A 12,678-nucleotide genomic window follows, 5' to 3' on the forward strand; every position below is an offset into this window, starting at 1 on the left:
ATCAGAAAGCAAGAGACCCAAGAACTAGAAGGGCGAGACTCACTGAGCCATTTATCTCTCTGCCCTTCAACTAACCCCACATGTGTTTATTGGCCAGGTTGGCAGAATAAAGCTATCACAGATGGAGAGATTTTATCTTATATACTTTTGACATGAAATCAGGAGAGATGTGTCCCTGGAGAAGGAAATCATGCTTGGTAAAGTACAGGGCAAAAGAAGAAAAGGAAGGCTCTCAAGGAGTTGAACTGACACCCTGACACCGTGTCTGCAACAATGGGCTCGAGCACAAGAACAATAGTAAGGATGGACCAGGACCGGGCAGTGTGTAGCTCTGCTGTGCACATGGTCACTACTGGTTGGAATCTCCTAAATGGAGCCAAACAACAACCAAGACAACAGAGTTTATACCAATGGATGGCACAGCTGGGTAGTTCGAGTTCTGTTTTTTTTATTTTTTGCAAAGAACCATACTGTTTTAAATGTACATTTACACCATTTTATATTCCAACCAGCAATGGATAAGGGTTCCTATTCCTTGATATCTTTCCAAATATTTATTGTTAAAGGCAACCCCCAGCTTATAAACATACATTTTATGTACCATCACTAGTTATAAACCAAGCTTCTTAAAGCCTACTGTAATAAAAATTCACAGAAAATACAATGGTTCAAAAAACCCAACTGAGTACTACCTTGTACTATACATTATCATTATTACTGCCATATTATTGTGTGAAGATATTTCAGTGTATATGAAAATGTTCCTTTTATGTTTTTATGCACAGAAATGCTTACTATATATATAATAAGATAAACATCTCTCTAATAACCTTAGATATGACTAATATCTAATTGCTTTCTCTTACTGTGTTAAGAAGGGTTCTCTAGAGAAACAAAACCAAGACACTTAAGATTATATAAATAAAAGGATAGGTTTATATAGCGAGAAACTATATAACAACAGCTAATTAGTCCACGCAGCAGTGCAGAGAACTCAGTCCAACTCACTTTCATGGAACAGTTAATATACTGAAGGTCCTTCCAACAGATACCAGCTGCTGGTCCATGGTCATATACACTTCTGGTGGTCCTTCAAAACTAGTATTGAGGAAAAGGCATGGGCCATATCAATAGCTGCTTACCAAGTACTAGAAGTATTAATTTGCTCAAGCAATTAAACCACATCTGGAATAGCAGCTGTAATTAGAGTCCCCACCTGGTTAAGTTTAAGATAATCCACTCTCATTCTCCAAGATCCATCTGGGTTTTGCACAAGACAAATAGTTGAGTTAAATGGGGATGTCATAGGAATAACCACCCCTGCATCTTTCAAGTCTTTGATGGTGGCACTGATCTCTGCAATCCCTCCAGGAATGTGGTATTGCTTTTGGTTTACTATTTTCCTAGGCAATGGCAGTTCTAATGATGTCCACTTGGCCTTTCCTACTATGATAGTCCTTATTCCACATTTCAGGGATCCAATATGGGGATTCTGCCAGTTACTATGTATTTCTAGTCCAATGATGAATTCTGGAACTGGGGAGATAATGACAGAACGGGTTTGGAGACACTGTGAGATATACCTGAGCTAAAACTCCATTAATAACCTAACCTCCATATGCCCCCACTCTGACTGGTGGGCCTTCCAAACAGTTTGGGTCTCCTAGAGTTAGTGTCAGTTCAGAACCAGTGTCCAGTAACATCACCCTCCCCCCCCCCCCCATACCACCACCACACACCAAATTATTTCCTTTCTCCCAAGGCACAGTCACTCTGGTAAAAGGCTGTAGATCCCTATGGGGGAAGACTAACAGTATAAATCTTTGGCAATGTAGTAGGGTCCTTCTTCAAAGTGACCCGACCTTCACCTCATTCAAGGGTTGCGGGTCTATAAATTGCCTCAAGTCTGGGAATTGATTGAAGAGTCGTGACTCTCTATTCTGGTGATTTGAGTTAGATTGTTGTTCACCTAACCTAGCATTCTTCAGCTTGTATAGATCAAATAAATATTTAGTAGGTTTCACATGTAGTTCACTCCTGGGGACACTGTGACTAAGTAGTCAATGTCATAAATCCACATGAGACAGGTTGTTACTATATGAGATAGTAAACGTTTATTGTGCCAATATAGCCAACGAGCATCGGATCAGCGTGCTGCCTTGCTTGTTCTGTGCCTCCATTCGCAAGCTACACTACCTCTGGGACACCTAACCTGTGAACTGTGTCGCTGTAATTTGAGGTTCCTTCAAGACCTGCTTTGCGACACTGTTGGAATTTACATCTCTTGAGCTGGGGACTGTCTGACCGTGTCATCTGGCTCACTGCTGGTGACCTGCCTTGCTTTTTGTTGCCTGTGCCCGCATAGCCTGAATTGTTCTACTTAAAGGACTGCCAGTGTCTCACAACTTACTCACGGGAGTGATTTGCACTGAGCCATTTGTGCTCCTTTATAATTTAATTAACTCTTTATTTCTTATGTTATCTATCTGTATGTCTATATAAATATATAGATATAATTATTAAGGTTCTGGTTTTGTTTCTCTAGAGAACCCTGTCTAACATACTATGGAAACTTTTTTGCGCATTGAGATAACCAGGCCCACCAGGTCTCTGCTGATTCAGTGCTGACACCTTCTCCCTAGCACCACAGGCACGTATCAGCCCCAGTGTAGGCTTCAGTTAGGGCAGTTCCGAGTGTTATTCATGGTCTACATAAAACAGCAATCACAGGAGTCTTCAGAGATGCTGGGGTGCCTTTACAAACTTGGTCCTTATGGTTTTGGTGAAAGGTGTGTCCTCGGGGCACTACTTTAATGGGTCTATGGGATTATTCTGATAGATCCATTCTAACATACTAATTTCCCTAAACTTTTGGATACCTTATGCAGTATACCAAGGTAGGTCAGGTGTCTCAAGTTGGTCTTATCTAGGCCTTCTGGCAACTCATGCTTCACTGAGCCAACCAAATAAACTATTTGATCCTCTCTTAACCTCTTGAGGTGAGACAGTGAAAGAATGTCTCTGTGCTTAGGGGCCCCATATCAAGGAAATCAGACTGGTCTAATCTTACATTCCAGTGTCCCATACCCTTAGTAACCATTCCCATGCATATTCACCAGGCTTCTGTTTGTATGTATTAGACAACTCCAGCAGGTCTTTAAGAGTATAATGTACTTCTTATTGGATCATCATTGGTACCTCACCTGTAGGAACATTTTGAGACTTAATCCTAGTTACAGGTCCAGAGGAAATAATGGGTGGTGGAGGTGTTTCGGAGGCTCTCAGCAACATCTTGTAAGGCATCTCTCCCAGGCAAAGCTCCAGATGCAGCCCCATGTGACATTTTAGCATGAAACATTTGGTAACACTGCTGAAGTATGAGCTGTTTTACTTATATCCAATTAATCCCCTCAGGTGTGAGTGGGTGACTCTATTGACTGGGGTAGCTCAATAGATGCTAGGAGCTCTATGCTCCTCTTCCTGATCATCAACCCATATGTCCCCATCCATGTTTCAGGGTCCCATTTCTTTCTGATCAATGCCCTTACTTTAATATCAGACACTGTTCTAGGCCTACAATCCAGCTGATGCTGTAATTCAGCTACTTGTATTATGAGACACTGGATTTGGTTCTCAGATATATCAGCTCTATTACTACAGGACAGAAGGCTCTCTTTCATAGCACATGCAGGAGCTATAGGTCTTTAATTAGGCACTGGAATGTGCTTCTGAGGTTCTGAGAACATATCTTTCCTTTATCACCTTTTCTATTGAACAAGGGACCAGCCAACCAGCTTCCCGACACTTCTCATCCTGACAAAATTGCTGTAAAATATCAAGTCCTAGATTTTTTTTTTCTTTTTTAATCATTTTATGGGGGCTTTTACAACTCTTATCACAATCCATACATACAACCATTGTGTCAACCGCATTTGTACATTTGTTGCCATCATCATTCTCAAAACATTTGCTTTCCACTTGAGCCCTTGGTATCAGCTCATCATTTACCCCTCCCCCATTAGCTCTTAATAATTTAGAAATTATTAGTATTTTGTCATGTCTTACACTGTCTGATGTCTCCCTTCCCACACTTTTGGGTTGGGTGTCCCCCAGGGATGCAGATCCTTGTAATTGGTGCTCACTTTCCACCCCAGCTTCCCTCCACCCTCTCAGTATCACCACTCTCACCACTGGTCCTGATGGATCATCAGTCCTGGATTCCCTGTGTTTACACTTCTTATCTGTACCAGTGTCCATCCTCTGATCTAGCCAGATTTGTAAGGTAGAATTGGGATCATGATAGTGGTAGTGGTGGTCGGCAAGGAGGAAGCATTTAAGAACTAGAGGAATGTTGTATGTTTCATTGTTGCTACACTGCATCCTCGCTTGCCTATCTCCTCCCTGCGACCCCTCTGTAAGGGGATGCCCACTTGCCTACAGGTGGGCGTTGGGTCTCCAATCTGCACTCCCTTTCATTCACAATGATATGACTTTTTCTTCTTTGACGGCTTATACCTGATCTCTTCAACACCTTGTGATCACATAGGCTGGTGTGTTTCTTCCATGTGAACTTTGTTTGCTTCTCAGCTAGATGGCCACTTGTTTACCTTCAAGACTTTAAGACCTCGGGTGCTAAATCTTTTGATAGCCAGACACCATCAGCTTTCTTCACCACATTTGCTTATGCACACATTTGTGTTCAGTGATCGTATTGGGAAGGTGAGCATCATGGAATGCCAGTTTAATAGAACAAAGTGTTCTTGAATTGAGGGAGTACTTGAGTGGAGGCCAAATGTCCATCTGTGACCTTAATACTAAACCTATAAATATATGCACATAGATCTATTTCCCCATCATCATATACAAATATTTTTACATATGTACATCCCTGTATTTAGACCTCTATAAATGTCCTTTGCCTCCTAGTTCTTCCCTCTATTTCCTTTTATTTTTCTCTTGTCCCCCTACTATGCTCAGCCTTCAGTTGGGTTTCAGTAATTCCTCAGTTACATTGCCCTTGATCAATCCCTACCAGGCCTCTTACACCCTTTTTGCCATTAATTTAGAATCACTTGTTGTTCCCTTGTCCCTGGATTTGTTAACACCACTTCCTTTCCTGCACCTCCCCCTCTCCCATTTACCCCAAAACCATCTGTCCTATTATTTTCTCCTCTGAATTGTTTATCCAACCTATCTTATCTCTATAGACCTGCAGAGATAATAATATGCACAAAAACAAGACAAAGCAAAACAAAACAACAACAACAAAAGATCAAAGGGGGTAAAAAAAAAGAAAGACATGTAAATAGTTCAAGGTCTGTTTCTTGGGGGTTTTTCCCCCTGTAGCTTGTTCCAGGGATCTCATTATTTAAATTTAACATTTAGATCTTTAATCCATTTTGATTTAGTTTGTGTATGTGATGTGAGGCATCAGTCCTCTTTCATTTTTCTAAAGGTGGATATCAAGGTTTGCCAACAGTATTTAATAGAGAGGTTAGTTATGTTTCATTTGTTGAAATTGGACCATTTGTCTAAAATCAGGTGTTCCTATACACATGGCTGGGCATATTTTTCAATTCTATTCTACTTTTCTATGTGTCTATAGTTGAACCAAATCAAGCTGTTCTGGTTATAGTTGCTGCATAATATATTTTGATATTTTGAAACATCTTACTTAGCTCATTTTCAATATTGCTTTGATTATTCTGCTTATTTTCATTCTATATGAAGTTGTTTATTAGGATTTCCATTTCAATAGATACTATTGTTGGGATTACATTTTATTTGTGGGATTTTCTAGATAATATGGACATTTCACTATATTAAATCTAATTCATAAGTATGGATGCTTCTTAAGTTTGTGGATTAATATTGGCCTTGTAGTACTATTAAGTTTTGCTTTATACAATCTTGTAATCTTATTATATTAACTGCTAGGTAGTTTGTAAATTAAGGTGCTATTCTAAAAATATGGATTTTTAGTACCATTTTGTATATTGCTCATTAGTGTAAGATATCCAACTTATTTTTGTGTTTTGATTTTGTACCCAATAACCCTGTGAAATTCTTCTGTTAGTTCCAGTTGCTCTTTTCACAGAATCTTTAGGATCCCTAATGCATAATATCATGTAATCTGTGAGTAGAGATAATTTTACTTCTTTGTTTTCAATGTGGATATCTTTTATATCTCTTTATTGCCTTACTGCTTTGGCTGTTCCTGTTTGTAAGATGTTGACCAAAAGTGATGATAATTTGCATTCTTCTTAAAGGTCAGGTGCACGTTCTTTCTCTGTTAAGTATTATGTCAGTTGTTGGTGTGCATATACAGCCTTAAAAAAATCCCAACAAACTTCACGACCATTGAGTTGATTCAGACTCTTAGCTTCTCTATGGAACAGGGTAACATTGTGCCTGTGTGTCTCTAAAACCATAACTGCTTGTGGGAGTAGGAGGCATATGGTCTTTCTCAAGGAGAAGTGCCATGCCGGGTGGTTTCAAACTGCTGACCTTGTGGATTGCAGCCCAACATTAACCACTTTGCCATCAGGGCTTCTGCTGACCTTAATTATGTAGAAACATGTCTTTTCTATTTTTATTTTGCAGAGACATTTTGTAAATATAGAGTGAAGAATTTTATCAAATGCCTAATCTACACCAAATGATATGAACATAGAGTTCTTTTCATTTTGGTTTCATTTCTGTGATAGATGACATTGACTGATTCTATAATCCTCAGCTGCCTTTGTGATACTGGTATGAGTTTCAGTTGATGATGGTGCATAAATGTGCATGTGTGTGTGTTGTGAAAATCTGTTGGCTAAACGTGTTCGTGAGGGGTATTGGGTAATTTCTTTTTATACGAATCCCTTTGCTGGTTTCACAATTACTGTTGTGTTCACTTCATAGTAAGCATTCAGTAGTGTCCTTTCTCTCTTTATTTTCCCCAAAGACATTTATCTTCTTCCGCTTTGAAAATACTGACTAGAGCTGTGTCACCTTCTCTCTGAATGTTTGGTGGAATGATTACTCTGCATCTGGGGTTTTTATTTTTGTTGTTGGCAGGTTTTTACTTTTGTTCTATTTTTATGAAAATTTCAGTTTCTTCTATCGTAGTGAGACTGTTTAAATTTCTACTTCCATTTTTGTTAATTTGGGGGACAGTGCATTCTATGAACCTATCCATTTTATCATGGTTTGCAAATATATTAGAGAGTACACTCACTCATGACTATCAAGTTGACTGACTCATAGTCGCCCTCAATGACGGAGTAGAGCTCCCCCTGTGAGTTTTTAAGACTGTCCATTTTCATGGGAGTAGAAAACCTCACCTCTCTCTGTGGAACACGCCCCCTGCCTCACAGGGCTCCTTTTCCATACACAGTTGACCCTCCAAACCCGCAGGTTCCACATTTGTAGATTAAACAAGCCACCGATGGAAAATGTAAACAAGAAAAAACTAGAAATCTCCAAAGCTACATCTGTTTTTAGACCGTTATAAAAAGTTTGTCTCTGATTTTTTAGGCACATTGGGAAAATATTCTTATATATATTAGGGAAAAGAATGCAAATGTAATATTATATTTATAATATAATGCTTATGAATAAAGATCATAAGAGTATAGTATTATGTGAACGAAGACAAAATATTTAAATAAACCCAGCAATATATAAATCTGCACGTTCTAAACTTCTTGACATTAAACCTCAATAATAATTACACGCTATACTGAAAACCAATACACAGATACTTGTACATAAAATTTTTAACATACTATTTTATAATAAATTGTGATATAATATTGTTATGCTTAATACATTCAATTTCCAATCTATTCTCTTCTATTTTAATTTATTTTAAAAATTGGGCACAAATGTGTAGACACAAAGTTTGAAAAAACATTTTTATAGATCATGAATACTTATATAATCAAAGATTGTTAATACACAGAAAAGTACTGAAGTATTGTTTTATTAAAATATACTTGTTTATTTGTACTAGTATGTAAAACATTTTATAAAATTATGTTTATGCACTGTTAGCATATTCTTAAGATACGTTATTATAGACACATCTCAGTAATTGACAAACCTCTTAACATCTCATTGAACACTTTGAATTAGACTCAGACTAATATGTGGCCCTCTAAATAAAACAAATTTCTAGCATACCAGATATTAAACATGAGAGAAGAGAGTTTCTTAATAAAGTATCTAAGAATGCTCTAAAGATAAAGAATATTGGGATAATTTTTAAAGCGTTTATTAGCTATGTAACTGAAAGAAAAAAAGAAAATGAATCAAAGGTTCTGAGGGGGAAATCACATCACACATTCAGTTCTCTAAATTAGCCCTTAACTTGACTTAGAGCATTTAAAAAGTCCATATAATAATTTTTCAAAGGAATCTAATTTAAATGGGTATTATAACATCACGTCAATCCTTTCTATTTTTATAAAGCTTCCCTTTCTGAATCAAAAACGTTACTTAGGAAGTACTGCAGTTCAAATACTAGCAGGGTCACACTCAGTGTGAACAGTGTCAGCAGAGCTTCCAGACTCAGAACAGACTACAAAGAATAGTCTGTCCACTGCTAAGAAATTAACCATTGAAAACCTAACAAATAGCATGCAAGACCTCTTTAAATGAATTGGAAACGCAGGGAATCTAGGACAGATGAACCTCTCAGGACCAGGAGTGACGGTGGCAATACCAGGAGGGAAAGGGGGTGTAGAAAGGGGGAATTGATCACAGGGAGCTACATATAACCTCCTCTCTGGGGGACGGGCAGCAGAGGGGTGGGTGAAGGGAGACACCGGACAGTGCAATATAAGATACAATAATAATTTATAAATTATCAAGGGTGCATGGGGGAGAGGGGAGGAGGAAGGGAGGGGGAGGGGAAAAAAGGAAAATGAGCTGATTCCGGAAACCCAAGAGGAAAGCGAATTTTGAGAATAATGAAGGCAACAAATGTATAGATGTGCTTTACACAATTGATCTATGTATTATGATGAATTGTATGAGCCCCAATAAATTGATTTAAAAAAATGTTGAAAAGCAAGGATGTTACTTTGAGGATTATGGTGAACCTGACCCAAGCCATGATATTTTCTGCCACTTCCTACACACTCAGGTAGTAATTACATCAAATACTTCTCAGACATTGCCTTATCCCTACTTCTATCTCTCTCTCATGCTTGGATCTTCACCAAGTAATGTTTTATTTTTTGAACCACACTTTCTAACATAATAGAGAATAACTTACTATGTAAATAGAATAACTACCTTAAATGCTTTTCTAATTGACTTGAATATCATTAGACTCCTAGTCAATAATGTATTCATATGCAATTTGACCATTAAATTACAGATATTTTCCTAAGTTAAGCCAAAATTAAACATCCCAAGAAGATGCTAGATTGCATAAAGGAAAAGGTTTCCTGTTATAGGTTAGATTATTGGGGGTAAACACATGAATGTTCAGATTGGCTCAAGTAAACTCTAATCAAATTTGCACAATATCCTTTCAAATCAGAAGCTAAAAAACAACAACACAAAAACAGAATCTAAACTCAATAATCAAAACATAAGAGAGAACGGACTTTCAGAAAAACTGAAGAAGTCGAATAAAGACTAATGCTAGGTTGTTGTTGTTGTTGGGTGCCATCAGCTCAGTTCCAATTCACAACGACTCTGTAGAACAGAATGAAACAGTGCCTGTCCTGTGCCAGCCTCAAAATTGTTCTTATGTTTGAGCAAGATGTCAATCCATAGGGTCCAGGGTCTTCCTCTTTGTTCTGCCCTGATGCTTTACCAAACATGCGATCCTTTTCTAAGTACTGGTTTCTCATGATAGCATGTCCAGAGTATGAGACAAAGTATCTCCATTCTAGCTTACTAGCTGCATTCTGGTTGAACCTCTTCCAAGACAGATCTGTTTGTCTTTTTGGCAGTCCATAATACTTTCAGTTTTCTTCACCACCAACATAATTTAAATGGATTATTCTTTGTTCTTCCTTATTAAAAGCCCAATATTCACATTCATATGAGGCCATTAGCAATACTATGGCTTGGGTCAGTTAATCCTCCAAGTAACATCTTTGATTTTCCCAATACAATGTCATTTTTTTCTCTTGACTGCTGCTTCCATGAAGCATTATTATGGACCCAAGCAAGATGAAATCCTTGGCAACTCGAATCTTTTCTCCGTTTATCATATGAGTTTTTTTTCTCTTTACACTGTGTTTTAATCCACACTGAAGACTGCAGATCATCAACAGCAAGTGTTTCCAGTCTTACGTTCAGCAAGCAGGTTTGTTGTCTGCATATCACAGAATTTAATAATCCTACAATCTTCATGCTGCATTCTTATCCATATGACACAGCTTTTTATTTGCTCAGCATATAGATTAAAGAAGTATCACAAGAGGATGCAATCCTGTTGCATATCTCTCCTGATTTTAAACCATGTGATATTCCCATATGTTGCACAATTGCCTCTTGCTTCCTGTACATGTTATGCCTGAGAACAATGAAATGTTCTGGAATTCCCAATCATGTCCACGGAATCCATGGTTTATGATCCACACAGTTGAATGCCTTTGCATAGTCCATAAATCACAAGTAAACATCTTTCTGACATTTTCCGCTTTCAGCCCAAGAGCCTTTTGGCATCAGCAATGATATCACTTTTCCATGTTCTCTTCTGAATCCTCCCTGGATTTCCAGCAGCTGCCTGCCTAGGCAGTGCTGCAACGATTTCTGGATGATCTTCAGCACATTTTTATTTGTATGTGATATTATTGATGGTATCCTATGTTTGTGCATTCTGTTAGATCACCTTCCTTTTAAATGGGTACAGATATGCCTCTGTTCCTGTCAGTGGGCCAGGTAGCTCTCTTCCAAATTTCTTGGGATTCACCTGAGAGCTTCTAGTGCATTAGCAGCTTCTGGAAACATTTCAATTGGCATTCAGTCCTTTTGGGATCCTTGTTTTGGCTAATGCCTTCAGTGTAGCTTGGAATTTTTCTGGAAGTACCATTGTTGTTTCCTCATATGCTATTTCTTAAAATGAGTGGATGTCTAGTAGTTCTTTTTTGTACAATGACTCTGGGTATCCTTTCCATCTCCGTTTGATGCTTCCAGCATGTCTAATATTTTGCCCATAAAATATTCCAATATAGCCACTTGAGGTTTTATGTCTGTCTTGAGTTCTTTCAGTTTAAGCTATGCTGAGCATGTTCTTTTTGGGGTTCTACATCTAGGGTTTTGCACATTTCATTATAATATTTTGTCTTTATGAGCTTCCCTTTGAAATTTTCTATTTATCCATTGTATCTCATCATTTCTTCCATTTGCTTTAGCTCCTCCGTGGAAGGATTATTCCTACTAGAGCCTCAATCTGAGAATACTTAAGAAACCTGGGAACTATATGGTTTTTAGAAATAGGCAATATCTCTTCAAGTCTTTTTAATCAAGTTCAATGGCTACATAGATGGTGGAAAATATCTATTCAAGATACATAAAGAAGACAAAAGAATAATTATTATTTAACTTTAGTTTTATTATATTTCTGGCTTTCTTTTTTATTTTAAATTTTGCTGATATAAAGATACTATTAACTACATCAACTATTAGCATGTTTAATACTTTTTTGGATACTTAGTCTCTTCTTGGTAGAGAAAAGTAATGGGCACACTTTTTTTGATGAACTTGCTAAAACCTACAATTAAATGGGCAATTCAATGTGTAACATCATCTATTAGAAGCCACCATCTTTCCCTGTTATAATTGCCTCATAATTTATTAACATGAATAATAAAGATGCACTCAGTCATTACGGAACTGTCAGATTGCACACACCACAATGTACCATTCAGCCAAGAATCTAAAATTCTCTAATACTTTATGGTTAACAAAAAAATCTCTGGACCCACTAGAACAGTAGTGCATAACCCCTCATAGAAAGTAGACTTCTAGAGGTAGTCTTTAAATGAATTGTGTATAAAATGTTGCCGCACATGACAGAATTAAAAGACTAAAAACAATACTACCAATAAGTCAGCACTAATCTAACAAAAATATTTATAATATAACAAGGTATCAGAGTATCTAAACAAGAAGAGCCCCAATAAAATGATTTTTAAAAGATCTAAAATTACTGCACGATTTAATATTTGCTTTTCAATATTATGTTCTTCTTATAAAAAAATGTTTGCCACCATCAGAAACTCTCCCACCTTCTCCCGAGGCTACATACTTTCATGTTCCTTTGACTTCCATGTAATTTGATGCTTCATCTCGTACCTCTGACTCAAAGTAAATTGTACCTGGTTTGGTAAATATTTTAGCATTCAGCCTGACTGATGTGGCCACAAAAATAGGTATATAGAGTTTAAAATAAAAATGCATTACACATCAATCAAAATTCGGCACACAGCTGAGAGGACTTCAAGGAACACCAGTATACTATGTTACACTGGCTGAAACCAATGTAATGCTTAGTGTCTCTTGAATGTGGTTCATGTATTTTCATTTTTATACTCCCAGACTTTGTAAAGTGTTTGAAATATCAGTAAATGGAATTCAATATACCTCAACAATCCTTTCTTTTCTAACCCCATCTGCAATAGATAAATGTAAATATTTATGTGTTCCTGCACAGTGACTAGTTTTTTC

The sequence above is a fragment of the Echinops telfairi genome, unplaced genomic scaffold (genome assembly GCF_000313985.2).
Source record: "Echinops telfairi isolate 266 unplaced genomic scaffold, ASM31398v2 ScPeMD7_7401;HRSCAF=8416, whole genome shotgun sequence".
NCBI classification, from domain to species: domain Eukaryota; kingdom Metazoa; phylum Chordata; class Mammalia; order Afrosoricida; family Tenrecidae; genus Echinops; species Echinops telfairi.